The sequence below is a fragment of the Furipterus horrens genome, unplaced genomic scaffold (genome assembly GCF_987537825.1).
Source record: "Furipterus horrens unplaced genomic scaffold, mFurHor1.1.pri manual_scaffold_4, whole genome shotgun sequence".
Classification (NCBI taxonomy): domain Eukaryota; kingdom Metazoa; phylum Chordata; class Mammalia; order Chiroptera; family Furipteridae; genus Furipterus; species Furipterus horrens.
In genome coordinates, this window is record NW_028327174.1 from 23,574,520 (window position 1) to 23,590,659 (window position 16,140).

The window sequence follows — 16,140 nt, forward strand, 5'->3', positions numbered from 1 at the left end:
TTATGGAAGAAAATTTACAGAAGCAGTTTATGTGGTTGATTCTCAAATTATTTTAGGCGCAAATGCCTCAAAATTGGGAAAAAAACTATTATTTTTTCTTAGTAATGTTTAGACATAGAGAAGGAGAGAAGGTGCTGTTCAAAGATATAGAAGTAAGGAGGGAGACCATAATTCTGTACTATTGATGACATTGTATTGTAATCTGTTTACTTGTCATTCTCTTTATAGTTTTTTTAAGGATATGGACTCTTATCTTATCCACCATTATCCCAAACACCTACAATAGTGCTTGTATCAGTGAATATTAAATAAAAAAATAATTAATTTAGAAAAGAAGAATTTAAAAATTCTTATTTGCTTTGGCCAGGTTGCTCAGTTGGTTGGAGCATTGTCCTATACACCAAAAGGTTGTGGGTTCAATTCCTGGTCAGGCACATACAGGAGGCACCCAGTTGATGTTTATCTCTCTCCCTCTCCTCCTTCCTCTGTCTCTAAAATCAATAAAAGGCATATCCTTGGGTGATAATTAAAAAATTAAAAAACTCTAATTCTAGTTGTTTCTGTTAGCACATGAATTAATTAGAGGGATTAAAGACAAGAAACAGAACACAGTCACGCCTCAGTTCTTGAATGTCTCCCATCTCTGACAATTTGGTTCTTGACCTAGATGTTCACAGAAAAAATATTTCAATTGTTGGACAAAACTTCAGTTCTTGACCTGACAACACTTTCATGCTGATACCTGTATGATCAACCCTGTGTCATCTTAGATGACAAAGGAGATTTGGTTCTCAAAGAATCGCTTCTTGAACAGCCTTCTGAAATGAATTAAGTTGGAGAACCGAGGTTCCACTGCATATCCTCATCTTCCCTAGCCCCACTCATATGAGCATTCAATAGCTGACACTACAAAGGCAAAGGGTCAGTTTAAACCAGATACAATGTTCATAGAAGGAAGTAGTAGAACCCAACTCCTCTTTCCTTATGAACTCTTACCTTTGGTTCTGGGGCCAAAGTGTATCTCTTGACTATGGAGGTGATGGTAGTGACTCTCACCTGATTAAGGATGTAATGATAGTGGTTCCACTTGGACCACGGCTTGGATGCTACAGGGTGCACAATCTCATTTACTCATTCAAAGAGAAATAAAGGTATATGGTAGCCTCCTAAATTCTCTTCTGAGCAAACAGTATATGTGCAGCTCTTTTCTGTGACTAGGCTCAGTCCTCTCATAAAGATTTTCACCACCTGTCATCAGAATTAGGTCAATTTCTTCACTGCTTTGTCTTCTTTAAGGATGTTACATTAGACATAGCCTATTTCCCAGTCACTTATTTATTTTTAAAATTTATTTATTAGGGGCTAGGATCAGTCATTGATTCAATTCATTTGCCTTTGCTTAGTGACAGAAAGTTTGATTAAGCTGAAAACTAAACTTTTTCTATCAGTCCTTCCACTCTACAGTTGATCCTTTCGGTGAACGTATATATACATGCATTGTTTGGAATAAGACATTTATTAAAGAAAATAAAAGGGCAGTGACAATATGAGAATTAAAAAAACCCAGAGAGAGAAAGACCTCCTTGGAGGTCACAGTGATGTGACTCAGAAGAAAAAGTGAAGATAATATGATTGTGTAACCCTTGCAGTGTGGCAAATCCTTGGACTCTTATCCATTTTGTTTTTGTCATTTTATTGTACTTTAATAAATAATTTCTTGGCCTCAGGTACAGTGATTGGAGTGAATCAAACTCCACAGTTCATGGGGTCATTATCTTTATGAATTGATATATGCCTCTCTCATGTTTATTTTCTTTTCCTCTTCTTACAGTTTCCCCACTTCTATTGACCTTTCCTCCACAGGAACATACTTTAATGTTTGATACATAACTTTAGTTTGTTTGTATCCTTATAATATATGTAGTTTTTTCTTTATTTGTTTAATATTTAATTACATGTTTTTTCTATATATATCACCTTTTTTACTTTTTCCACTAGCATCATGTTTTTGAGATGTCCTTGATGCACCATGTACATGTACTCATTCCTTCAGTTGCTGCATAATCTCCATTCTATGTATCCATTCTCTTAATGACGGGCACCTAGTTTGCCTTTGTTTCCCCACTACCACAAACAACAATGAGATGGATATTCTCTTGTATCCCTATTCCAAATCTTCCCCATTTCAGATTCCAGACTAAAAAGTATTCTGATGTCTTTTTTCTTTAGTCACTACATCAACAGTTTTTCTCATCTCTATTACCAAAGTATATGCCAAATCTCACCACTTCTCTCCATCTTCACTTTTAACTCTAGTCCAAGCCCCTGTTGTTCACCTAGCTTATCATGACAACTTCTTTTGTTATTCCCCCCTTTAAAAATAGTTCTACTGAGGTGCAATTGACATGCAGTGAATTGAATATAGTTAAAGAGTAAAATCTGCTAAGTTTTTTTAAAAGTATATTTTATTGATTATGTTGTTACAGTTGTTCCAATTCTTTTCCCCTTTGCTCCCCTCTTCCCAGTACCCCTCTCTCCCCAGCAATCTCACCCCTCTTAGTTCATGTCCATGGGTCATGCATGTAAGTTCTCTGGCTTCACCCTTTCCTATATTATTCTTAACTTCCCCCCTGTCTATTTTGTACCAGTTATGCTTCTTAATCCCTGCACCATTTCCCCATTTCTCCCCCTTCCCTCTCCCAGCTGATAACTCTCCAAATGATTCCTATATCTTTGATTCTGTTCCTATTCTGGCTTGCTTAGTTGGATTCTGTTTTTATTTTTTAGATTCAGTTGTTGATAGTTGTGAGTTTGTTGTCATTTTAGTGTTCATAGTTTTGATCTTCTTTTTCTTAAATAAGTCCCTTTAAACATTTCACATAATAAGGGCTTGGTGATGATGAACTCTTTTAGCTTTACCTCATCTGGGAAGCACTTTATCTGCCCTTCCATTCTAAATGATAGCTTTGCTGGATAGAGTAATCTTGGTTGCAGGTCCTTGCTTTTCATCATCTTGAATACTTCTTGCCAGTCCTTCTTGCCTGCAAAATGTCTTTTGAGAAATCAGCTTATAGTCTTATAGGCACTCCTTTGTAGGTAAATCTCTGCTTTTCTCTTGCTGCTTTTAAGATTCTTTATCTTGAACCTTTGGCATTTTAATTATGATGTGTCTTCGTGTGGTCCTCTTTGGGTCTAGGTAGTTTGGGACTCCTTGTGTTTCCTGGACTTGTATGTCTATTTCCTATGCCAAATTTGGGAAGTTTTTCTTTATTATTTTTTTTTCTAATAAGTTTTCAATTTCTTGCTCTTCCTCTTCTCCTTCTGGCACCCTTGTGATTTGGATATTGGCACGTTTAAAGTTGTCCCAGAGGTTCCTAAGCCTCTCCTCATTTTTTTCAATTCTTGTTTCCTCATTCTGTACTGGTTGACTGTTTTTTTCTTCCTTATATTCCAAATCATTTATTTGAACCCCAGTTTCTTTCTCTCCACCATTGGTTTTGTGTGGATTTCCCTTCGTTTCACTGAGCATAGCCTTCACTTCTTCTCTTATGCGTTTGCCATACTCAAGCATATCTGTCAAGCCTGTGAGCATCTTTATCACCAGTGTTTTGAATTCTTCATCTGTTAGGTTGGCTACCTTCTGGTCTGTTAGGTTGGCTATGTCCTCATCGCTTAGTTCTTCCACTGGAACCTTGATCCATTCCCCCTCTTGGGCCATACTTCTCTGTGTCCTCATCTTGACAGGTTCCTGTGTTTGTTTGCCTCTGTGTCTTAGGTAGAGCTGTCGCTCCTGTTACATTGTAAGGAGTGGAGCTTTAGGTATTCATCTGTACAGGGTGACCCATTTCACCACGTTGTACTGCTGTGTGTGGGGGAGGGACCAGAGAGGGAACAATGCCACTTGCTTAGAACTTGCCCCTTTTCCAGGCATTCTCCCACTTTCATATGGGACTGGCGCCTCTCTAGCTGTTGCCCTGGCCTTTGTTCCCCGAGTGGGTGGGTCTGTGCGGGCCCTTTTCTTAAAAAACAATTTATTTGTTTATTTTATTTTTAGAGAGATGGGAAAGGAGAGAGAGAGGGAGAGAAACATCACTATGTGGTTGCTTCTCACTCACACCCCCAACTGGGGACCTCACATGCAACCTAGTAATGTGTCCTGACTGGGAATCGAACCAGCGCCACTTGGCTCGCAGGCTGACGCTTAATCCACTGAGCCACAGCAGCCAGGGCTTGTGGGGGGCCCTTTAAACAAGTGGCCTCTGCTCCAATCCCCACTAGTTTGCACAGTCAGAAACAATAAGGCTTGATTTTCCCTGGCGCTGGGACTGTGAGCTGCATGGTCTGGTCAGGAGCTGGGAACGTTCCCCAGGTGTCCCTCCCCACTGTTTAAAACATGTGACTGTGCTTTCCACTGGCCTGCCACTGCTGCCGCTGCTGCCGCTGCCACCACCACATCGTGTCCTCTCCACCTGGGCTCCACCCCTCCTACCTGTCTGGATGAGTATTTCTTCTTTATATCTTTGTCTGTTGCACTTCCATGCAGCTCGATTTTCTGGTACCTCTGGTTGTTTCTAGTTTTGAGGTAGTTGTATTCCTTCTTAGTTGTGGAGGGAAACCCAGCATGTCTTTCTAGGCTTCCGATTTTGCTAAGTTTTGACATATGTATATATGTCACCAGTGAATCTGTCACCACAGTGAAAATAATGAATATATCAATTTTTCCCTCTCTCTCTTCCTTGTACCCAACACTCCCCCAACCCCAGGAAACCCCTGATCTACTTTCTGTTACTACAGAATGGATTGCATCTTCTAGAGTTCTACAGTACATAGTTTTCCAGAGTCATCAAGAACATCATTGTTTTGAGATTCATCCATGTTGTTGTGTGTATCAATAGTTTACTCCTTTTTGTTGCTAATCTTCCATTATATGAATGTGTCACAATTTGTTAATTCATTCACTCATTGATGGAAATTTAGGTTGTTTCCCAGTTTTTGGCTATTAAACATAAAGTGGTTATGAACATTTGGGTACAAATCTTTGTATGGACATAGGCTTTCTTTTCTCTTGAGTAAATTTTTTAGGAGGTAGAATGGCTGGATCATATGGTAGTTGTATGATTAACTTTTTAAGAAATTGCAAAGCTCTTTTCCAAAGTGGTTGTACCATTCTATATTCCAACTAGAAGTGTGTAAAAATTTCATTTCCTTCATATCCTCAACAACACTTGGTATAGCGAGTTTTTTAAATTTTAGCCATCCTAGTATATATAACACATAGCAGTATCTCATTGTAATTTTATGACCATTCCCTTTAAGAGTAATGATGAGCATCTTTTCATGTGCTTATATTTTTCTTTGATGAAAGATCTATTCAAATATTTTGCCCATTTACTAGTTTGCTTGCTATTGAGTTTTCAGAGTTCTTTGTATAGTCTGGATACAAGTTCTTACCAGATAGACACATTGAAAACATTTTTTTTGCTAGTTCGTGGCCTGTTTTTTCATCCTCTTAACAGTGAGTTTAAAAGAACAAAAGTTGTTAAGTCTAGTTTATCAATTTTTGTATTATAGTTTGTACTTTTTTGTATGTTGCCTAAGAAAACAAAATGCTTTTGTTTTCTTCTAGACTGTATAGTTTTAGCTCTGTGATCTACTTTGATCTAATTTTTATATGGCACGAGTTATGTTTTTAGGTTATTATTGTCTTCTTATAGATGTTTAATTGTTCCAGCACCATTTATGGACACCACTACCCTTTCTTCATTGAATTTCTTTAAAAGTTTTGTTGAAGTGTAAGTCTATTTTTTCTGTTCTATTTATTATATGTTTATCCCTTTACTTCTACCCCCTGTAATTTTCTAGTCTTGAAATCAGGTAGTATAGTTTGTTCTTATTTTTAAAAATTGTTTTTAGCTATTATAGATCCCATGGTGTTTTTCTTTAGATTTTAGAGAAACATATTATTTATATGTTACTTTGTACATATATGGATATTTCAGGGGAATTTGTGGGTCTGTGGGTACCTTCAAATAGGCCCACTAATTTAAAGTTTCCAGCAATATCTGAGTTAAAGTGCATATTTCTCTATACTCTCATGAAGCAAAGGTGAAGTGGACCACAGGCTCCTCATGTTCATAATGGCTTTCTACTCCTGGCCCTATCCTTGAAGGGTAGTGATGAGTTTTTACTTAGGAGAAGGCCTTTCAGGTTCTTCACATTGGATTCAGCTAAAAGGCAGATCTTTTCCTTGCTAGTAGTAATAATATTCTCTCATAGAAAACCTCTGGTGATAACAAGGTCTATATTTCCATATTAGTACTGAGATGGAGGAGGAGAAAATTGTTATAGCACACAGGAAAGGATAACAAAATGACGTGATAAAAGCTAAGGAAGAAGTGATTTTCAAGGTGAAGGGAGCATTCATCAATATAAAATGCTAGAGAGAAGTAAAGTAACAAAATTAGAGAAGAGTATTCAGTGAAATTGACCAGACAGAGGTCACTGTTCATCACCTTTAATTGGTGTGATGATGACAGATGTGAACTAGGTAGTAGGTAAGGAAGTGGAAACAATGAGTTTAGAAGCCTCTTTTAAAAACATTTGTTATAGCAGGAAGGAAAGAGATAATATCTAAATGCAGGGTTATATGCAGGGCCAATATATTTTTACACACACACATACACACACACACAATATTTATAACTTGAGGTAAAAAATTCAGTTGAAAGGGAGAGATTAAAAATGCATGCAATACCAAGATCCTTGAGGTAGCAGATGAATACAAGACCCAAAGCACACATGGAATAAATGACCTGAGGTAGAAGGAGTGCCCCTTTCCCATGGAAGAGGGGAGAATGAATAAATATTCTGATATATCTGAAAGTAATTGGGAAGAAAATGTAGATTGTTCTTGCCTGGTGAACTCCATTTTCTCAGTGAAATAAAAGACAAGGCCACATGCTAAGAATGAAGGAGGAAGTGATGGGTTTGGGATGTATGAAAGTCAGGATTTTGGACTTTTTACAAGGGAGAAGAGAGACATCTGCTTAGAGACATAGTATTGCTGTTCAGCACTGAGAGCTCAGACGAGGCAAGAGGCTTTGATGTTCTTAGTGATTTCAGTTTGCACAGTTGCATGATTATTGGCAGAAGCCCATGTCAGGCTAGTTGTAACAAGAGAGAAGTCAAATGGTAGGAATGGTGAAGGGCAGGGATTTTATAGGGTGGTTTCAGGAGAGAAAAAAGGCATTAGGAAATAGAAGAAGCCAGGAGTAGACAAGAAACCCGAAAAGAAGGGGACCCTGAATGAGAAGCATGCTGAACAGAAAAAGACGTGGGAGTAATAGTATAGGAGATGACATAAATACTACAGTGAACATTTTTGTTCATAGAGCCTATTTCTCTATAATAGATTCCTAAAAGTGAGAGTCATGAGCTGACATGTATGCCAAATTGAAAATGTTACCAGATGCTACCAGATTACTTTACAAAAAGACTGAAGCAATTTTACCACCACTAGCAATGGATGAGAATACGGGTCCTCCTCTGCCTCTTTTCTCAGTTTCATATGTTCTCAATGTTTTAAATTTTGACTTATTACTGTTACATGAGTGAGGGAGGAAATGATATATCCAAGTTATAGTTTGTGTTTTCCTAACTTCTAGTATGAGCATCTTCTCAAGTTAGCTGTATTTTCCTCTGAATTGCCTGGTGTCTCAAGTATGTTCCTTTTTTTCTGTCATTTGTTTTTAGACGTTATGAAATTTTTTTCTCTCTATTCATACATTTTAAGTTTTAATAAAGTCAAGTTTCTCATTCCCCACCCCTCCCATTTGTGTATTCTGGTTTCCTCCCCTAGAATCTCCTACCTGGGATCATACATACAATCTTCCAAAGCTTTTTCTAGTAAGTGTCTATTATTATTGTTCTGCTTCACATTTTAATCATGAATTCATTTTTGCTGTTTTGAGTGTAGGCCTAACTTGGAATTGAGATGATAACTGAGTTCTGGACCAGAGTGCTGGATAATTGTGAGGGAAGGGGCAGGTGTGAGGATGAGAGGGACAAGAAGGAGTGGGGTCTGGGGTGGGCAGATGGCATAGGCCTCAAAGGAGGCTAAAATACATGACATAAGATTTATCATTTTAACTATTTTCAGATGTACAATTCAGTGAGATTAATTATATTCATAACATTTTACAACCATCACAACTATCTGTCTACGGAGCCATTTTTACATGCTGAGGAAATAACGGTCTGAAATCAGCAACGGGAACAAAAAGACGTGAGAGCAAAAATGCAGACTCTTCTTTTCACCACCTCCACTTTCCTTCCAACTTTGGGGGAAATTTAGCAGCTGCACTTTGAGAGGACGTCATTTTTTAAAAATAGTTTTGTTAGGCAAGCGTGATAACCACTACATTGTGGAAAAAAAAGTTGGGCTGTAGTTAAGGCCAAGAAGTGTGAGAATATTCTACACAAAGGTTAATAATGTAGGGTAATCTGTTTTCAGTGTAACAGGGATTCTAGTGAGCACAGCAGACAGGCTTTCCTGATGGGGCTGTGGAGGCAAAGAGCAGGCTCCGGACCAGAGTGTGGACAGGTACCAAGGCGGGGCATGAGCGTTTCATGCTGACTCAGATTAGGCACTGCTTTTGGCCTGGTTAGTGTATACACCTGTTACTGCTAGCAATCAATTCTGAGACCTGTCCTCCAACCAAATTATCAAGCTAGAATGTCAGCGGGGAGTTATTCAGGGTTGGCAGTGCTGTTAGAGCCTGCACTTGGACTTGGGGCTTCTTCAGAGCTCATTCCCGTGGAAGATTAGTCTGGTTTGGTTGCCATGGGGATGAGAGTTAGACTGTAGTTGTAACGCTTCATTTGTGCTTTGGTTATTTAATGCACCCTCTTCTCCTTTCTCCCCTCACACCCAATTGTTAAAATTTACTCTCAAAAGTTGCATTTTCCTTTTTTGCCCCTTAAAAACTGGCTCTGTTTTCAGAAAGGTCACCTCTTTGGTCACGTAGGATCAGTGACCTCACTATGCATATTCCAAATTCTGTACAGGCTGCCAAGACTGCTCTATTTTAGCTAATACAAAGGCTGTTGTGGCTTGGGGCTGCTCTTACTAATTTGGTCCCAAACTGTTATGTATGTGACATTTCTCCACGGATTGACTAGAATGTGCTCTGTAGATCTCTATCTAGTAAGAGCATGAAGTGTTTTTTTCCTTAGTTCTTTCTGATTTTTGTGTAAGTAATTTTTCCCGACTGCAAGACCCTGCATGATTTGTAACCAACTATTTGCATCAAAATGCTGCTTGCTGTGATAGGAATAGAATGCTCACTTTCCTGAAACCAATTAGTTACACTGGTTCCTTCTTTCCTTACAAAACATTTTGTCCCCACTTGAGAGCAGTGGAGACATAGTGGCAGGATGAGTACTAGAGTCAATAAGACAAATCTGTGTTCAAATCCTTTTTCTAATTATTGCCATGTGACTTCAGGCAAAATGCTTAACTTCTCTGAGCCTAAGTTTAGCCATACTATATGATCATTCTACGTTAACATAGCCAATCCTTACTCTCTGTGACATCTACTTATTTAGTTCCTTGGAAACTCTTGTCATGGTCTGTGATTCTTTTCTTCATGTGCTGCTTCTTTAAAAATATTATTTGCTATGTTTTGAAGATGTGCATGATTACGGTATAAAATTCAGAAGTTATAAAGGGACATATTAGTGAAAACAAGGTCTCTGCTCTCTCCTCTGATTGCCAGCTCACCCAGTTGCATTCCCTGGAAAAAATACTATTGCCTTTTTGTGTTCTTTTCCAGATATAATCTATTCATACTCAAACATTTAGGTATACGAGCGCACACACACTTAACTCAAGTTTACACTGTTCTGAACTTTACTTTTCCCCCATAATTAACAATGTATCTTGAATCTTTCTCTCTATACTCAGAACTGCCTTATTCTTTTTACTGGCTGAATAGAATCCTATTTTGTGGATTTAAGATTTATTTAGCTAGTCTCCTGTTAATGGAAGGTTAGCTCATTTCCTCTCTTTTGTGTTTACAAAGAATGCTGCAATATATTTCAACAGGCATAATTTTGTGCTTTTTGTATGTTTGTAGACATCAATTTCCTCTATATAAATCTACAAATTTACACTCCTACCAGCAATGTCTGATAGTTTCATTTTCCTTACATCTTCATCAATGCAGTTCTTCCTCAAATGTTTTAATCTCTGCTATTTAGAGAAGTAAAAATTACTTACTCATTGTGATTTTAATATGTATTTTTCATATTAAGAATTATAGCGAGCATCTTCTCACTTGCCTAAGAGAAATTTGTATTTTTTTTCCTGTGAACTGACAGTTCATAGCCTTTATCTTTTATAAAACATAAATTGGGTGATTAATCTTTTTCTAAATAACTTGTAAGGAAAAAGTTCTTTATTAAATAAATTAGCCATTTGAGTGTGATACAAGCTGAAAATACATTGTCTTTGTCATTTTTCTCTTAACTGTATTTGTGTATGATGATTTTTTTCCTAGTTAGACATTTTGATTTTACATATCAAATTAATTATCTTTTATGAATTCTGGGTTTTGTATCACTTGAAAATTTTCATTCCCCATTCTAAAATTAAATGAGCTAAGGCAGCATACAAGACAATTGACCTCTAGTGAAAGGCATAATCATATGAGCATCAGGAACTAACTGGAATTGGTCTTGTTCTGGGAAGAAGGATGAAAAATTGGTGCATCTGCTAGTGAAACATTGGAATGAATGCCATGATTATGTTTATGAAGGCTCATCCATGAGGCTTTAGGAACCATGTACAGCACTACAGACATTCAATGACAGACTCGTGACTCATCAAGTATCCCTAGATTCAGAAACAGACCCACAGTGCAAAACATTGTTGGGGGGCTAAAACAGCTAGGGATGCTCTTTAAAGATACAGAATTCTGGATAGAAGCTTACATGCGAATAACCGACTTTGCGAGAATGCAGAAACTTCTCCAGTGACGACAGGAAGAGGATATGAGACAGACTTCTGTGGTGTCAAAATTTTGGCTAAAACTGTAAGCTGAAAATAGTAGGTGATGAGAAGTCTTATATTCCAAAGAGGGTCCTTAGACATACTCCATAGGTTCTTCCCAAGCTGATTTAGGGACAATTACTAACAGCCCATATGAGGACAAAATAAAGATGGATGACAAAGACAAATTCTGTGAAGGAAGAGCTGCTGGGGTATTCCACCCCCCGCCCCCAGCCTGCCAAGCCAAGTGTGAGGTGAAGTCAGAGGGCACCCGGGAGATTTTGGACACTGCTTGCTGGGTGTAGACACAGAGTCTTACTCCCTGGCTCTATGTTGCTCAGCCACAGAAAGTTGTAGATTTGAGGCTGCTTGGAGAACAAGAGGGTGCCTAGGAGAACTTCACCAAAGTCCTCTAGTGTGGAAGGGCATATACCTTTTTTTTTTTTCTGATTGTTGCTTCGGGAGGTATAAAGGTGGGAAGCTAGTAGAAATTGCCACTAATGATGGAGTAAGGAGGGGTAGCTGTAGTGAATGTTAGCTGCATTTTTACTATTTGTTAAGTAGGTATATGAGCTCCCCTGATCCCAGAAGCAGCAGAAAGTAATGGGGTCCGCATGATCTACGAAGGACTTTATCCAGCAACACTTGCTGTCAGGCAAGGAGATCCCAGGAAAAAGAAGTCACGTATAAAGTTTCACTGTAAGTTAAGGTAAAGGTAAGAGGCCTTTCAGAGAGCATATCAAGTGTATCAGGAAGTGATGCTGTGCCGAAATTTCTCAGGGCTGTAGTTATCTGTGTGTGGGATCTCCTAAAACCCACAGAAGGGCCCCGTGAGAGATAATGAGTATTGGGTATTGTATCAGCAGGTTTCAACAAGAGAAGCAGAAGCAATAGGAGGTGTATATTAAGAAATTTATTGCAAAGAGTTCACTTATGCAATTGTGGAGTTCTCTAAGCAAGTGCAAATCCAGAGGGCAGGCTGTCAGGAAGGGCAGGCAAAACTCTCCAGCAGGGGCTGACACTGCTTTCTGCAGGTCGGATTGTTTTTCATCAGGGAAACATCATTTTGCCCTTGTGATCTTTCAACTGACTGAATTGAGCCCATTCAACTTATCTATGAAAATCTCCCTTACTTAAAGTCATCTGGTTATAGATTTTATTCACATCGACAAAGCACCTTTAAAGCAACATCTAGATTAGTGTTTGAGTAATGGGGACTGTTGCCTCATCAAATTGACACACGAAATAATGGCCATATGGCAACCTACAAGAAAGACTGCCCTTTTTTTCTAATCCCCTATCTCCTGAGGATGGAGGACTGCCTCACTTCCCTACTGCTGCTCTGTGGAAACAAAGATCAGTATTAAGGGTACTGTAGGCATAAATTTTGAATTGGTTATTAGATTGACATTTTGATTTAGACTGGATTAAGTTTTTCAGGTATCAATTTGTGGACATAGAAATTGAGAATTAACCAAATGGTCTTATTTGGTGTCTGCACATGTATAATTTTATGGTTTATTTTTTAAACATTAAGCATTTTTTTCACTATCACACTAACTTTTCTTTTTTCTTCTCTTTTCCTGACTCATCACTTTTAAGAACTGATGTATAATAACCTCATTACTGGTTTTAATTGCCCTCTTGTGGTCAAAGCCAATGATTGCAGTGATAATGACAGTTGCTAAACACTCAGCCCAAGGCTGTTTCATGAGGGTACTGAGTTAAAGATAGTCTTTAGTCTTTTTTTAAATGGCCAATCAAGGGTAGAATATCCTCTCTTCAGTCACTAGAGGAAAGGACATTTTCTTATCATCTTGACTCTAGAAAAATTCATGCATTATTTTTACCTAAGATATGAATAGTTAATTTGTGGCTTGTCATTCGTTTTGTCACTAGACATTTTCAAGATAGAAATCTATGATCATTTGATTAGCAAGATTGCCTAGACACTGTATTCAAGGTCACTGTCAGTTATGAACACTAGCCCTAAAATGATATTGAGTGGGTAAGAAAGAAAAAAGCATGGTAACATTCCGTAGCAAGGGAAGTGGAAATATCAGTAGTAGGAGCCTCATTAGTGAAGAAAAGAGCAAAAGAAGACAAAACAGAAACATACCGTTTTCTTAATAAAAGGTGACATTTGATTACAGGAAACTAAACTTTCTGAAAAGTATGAGAGAAAGGAGAAAAATTAGGGTAGACTCAAGTGATAATCTTATCATTTTGGAATGGTTTATAATCACAGAAACATAATTTTAGTATATGGCACAGAGTCACAGACACAGTGCTAGGTCCCCAGACTATCTGTGTCCTTAAAGAATGACATGTGATTGAAGTTACCGCACCCTATTTCACAGACAAATGCCACGTTATCCATTTTTCTGTTTGTTTAAATGCCTCCCACTTTAGGGTATAAAAGTCTGAAAATCTTTCCTTGGTGTTCCATAGGAAACTTTAGACTGGATATCAGGAGACTTTTCACTATTTGACTGTTTTGGGTCTACAAAAAGGATACTTTCATATGGTTCAACCTAAATATTTATTGTCCTGTCATTAAATAGCTATGATATACTTAGAATGTTAGCTAGCTTTTCTGTTCTGTGCCTGCCTCCCATGCTCACCTCTGGTATTCAATATTCCTAAAACTTATTTTCATGTAGAGTGCAGTTCTTCTGAATAACTTTTAGTCTGCATGTTCTTATACACAGTACTGTGGTCTGTGACATCACGTGGCTGCTGGTGATGCAGCATGTCCTAGGAGTGCCTCGCTATCACCTCTCGGGTTGTTTGCCACGCTGACAGCCATTGTGCAGGTCTTCATGGCAACACTTTTTAAAATCTTACCAGAAGTTGTCAATGGGGAGTTTCAAATGACAATCAGAATTTCAGTTCCAATTTCAAATGGTTATTAAATGATTCAATGACTAAAACATTGAGAGATTAAAGTTGTTCAATGGCATATATCAGGATATCTAGAACATTTGTCACAAGAATTGAACATTTCCAAACTGAAAGTCAAAGAAAAGAAACATTAAAAAACAAAACAAAACACCAGGATATCCAAGACCTATGGGACAACTACAAAAGGTGTAACATACATGTTATGAGAATACCAGAAGGAGAAGAAAGACAAAGGAACAGAAGTACTTGAAGCAGTAATGACCAAGAATTTTGTAGTATTAACAGACACTAAACTATAGATTCAGAAATTTCAGAGAACACCAAGCAGGATAAATACCAAAAATGCAGAAAAAGTATTTATTTTATTTTTTTAAGTTTATTTTATTGATTATGTTGTTACAGTAGTTCCAATTCTTTTCCCCTTTGGTCCCCTTTGCCCAGTACCCCTTTTCCTCCAGCAGTCCCACCCCCCTTAGTTCATGTCCATGGGTCATGCATATAAGTTCTTTGGCTTCACCCTTTCCTATATTATTCTGAACTCCTCCTGTCTATTTTGTATCAACTGATTATGCTTCTTAAGTCCCTGCACCAATATCCCTATTTCTCACCTTCTCCCATCCCAGCTGTTAACCCTCCAAATGATCCCCATACCTATGATTCTGTTCCTATTCTGGTTTGCTTAGTTGGATTTTGTTTTTATTTTTTAGATTCAGTTGTTGATAGTTGTGAGTTTGTTGTCATTTTAGTGTTCATAGTTTTGATCTTCTTTTTCTTAAGTAAGTCCCTTTGACATTTCATATAATAATGGCTTGGTGATGATGAACTCCTTTAGCTTCACCTTGTCTGGGAAGCGCTTTATCTGCCCTTCTGTTCCAAATGATAGCTTTGCTGGATAGAGTAATCCCGGTTGCAGGTTGCCTTTCATCACACTGAATACTGCTTGCCAGTCCCTTCCTGTCTGCAAAGTGTCCTCTGAGAAATCAGCTGATCCTATAGGCACCCCCCTGTAGGCAACTCTCTGCCTCTCTCTTGCTGCCCCCAGGACTCTGTATATATCTTTCACCTTTGGCATCTCAGTCATGATGCGTCCTGGTGTGGTTCCCTCTGGGTCCAGCTCTCCCAGGACCCTCCATGCTTCCCGGACCTGTATGTCCAACTCCTTCGCAAAATTTGGGAAGTTTTCCTCATTTTTTTCAATTCTTGCTTCCTCATTCTGCACTGGTCGACTATTTTTTTCTTCCTTATGTTCAAAATCATTGATTTGAACCCAGGTTTCCTTCCCTTCACCATTGGTTTTGTGTGGATTTTCCTTTGTTTCACTTAGCATAGCCTTCACTTCTTCCCTTATGCATCTGCCAGACTCAAGCATATCTGTCAAGCCTGCGAGGATCCTTATCACCAGTGTTTTGAATTCTGCATCTGTTAGGTTGGCTATCTCCTCATCTGTTATATTGGCTATCTCTTCATCGCTTAGTTGTCCCACTGGAACCTTGATATGTTCCTCCTTTTGGGCCATACTTCTTAGTGTCCTCATTCTGACAGGCTCCTGTGTTTGTTTGCCTCTGCATCCCAGGTAGAACTGTCACTCCTGTTACATTGTAAGGAGCAGGACCTTAGGGATTCATCAGTGCAGGGTTACCTGTTTCACCACGTTGTGGCGCTGTTGTGGGGGAGGGGTCCAAGAGGGAACAATGTCACCTGCCCAGCACTTGTCCCCGCCCCCCCCGCAGCCACCTCTCCCACCTCCGCACTGACCAGCACCCCTTCAACTGCTGCCCTGGCCATCGTTCCCAGAGTGGGTGGCTCTGCGGACACTCTAGAGCCATGGGGGCCCTTCAAACAAGCGGACTCTGCTGGGAGACCAGCAGCCTCCTCCTCTGCTCCAACCCCCACTGGTCCTCACAGTCAGAAGCAATGAGACTTGATCTTCCCTGGTGCTGGGACCGTGAGCTGCAAGGTATGGTGAGGAGCCAGGAGCGCTCTCCAGGTGTCCCTCCTGACCTCTCAAAACTTGTGACTGCACTTTCCACTGCCCTGCTGCCACCGCCGCTGCTGTTGCCACCACATGGTGTCCTCTCTGCCCCAGCTCTGCCCTTCCCACCTGTCTGGATGAGCATTTCTTCTCCATATCTTTGTTTTCTGGACTTCCGTACAGCCTGATCCTCTGGAACTTCTGGTTGTTTCCA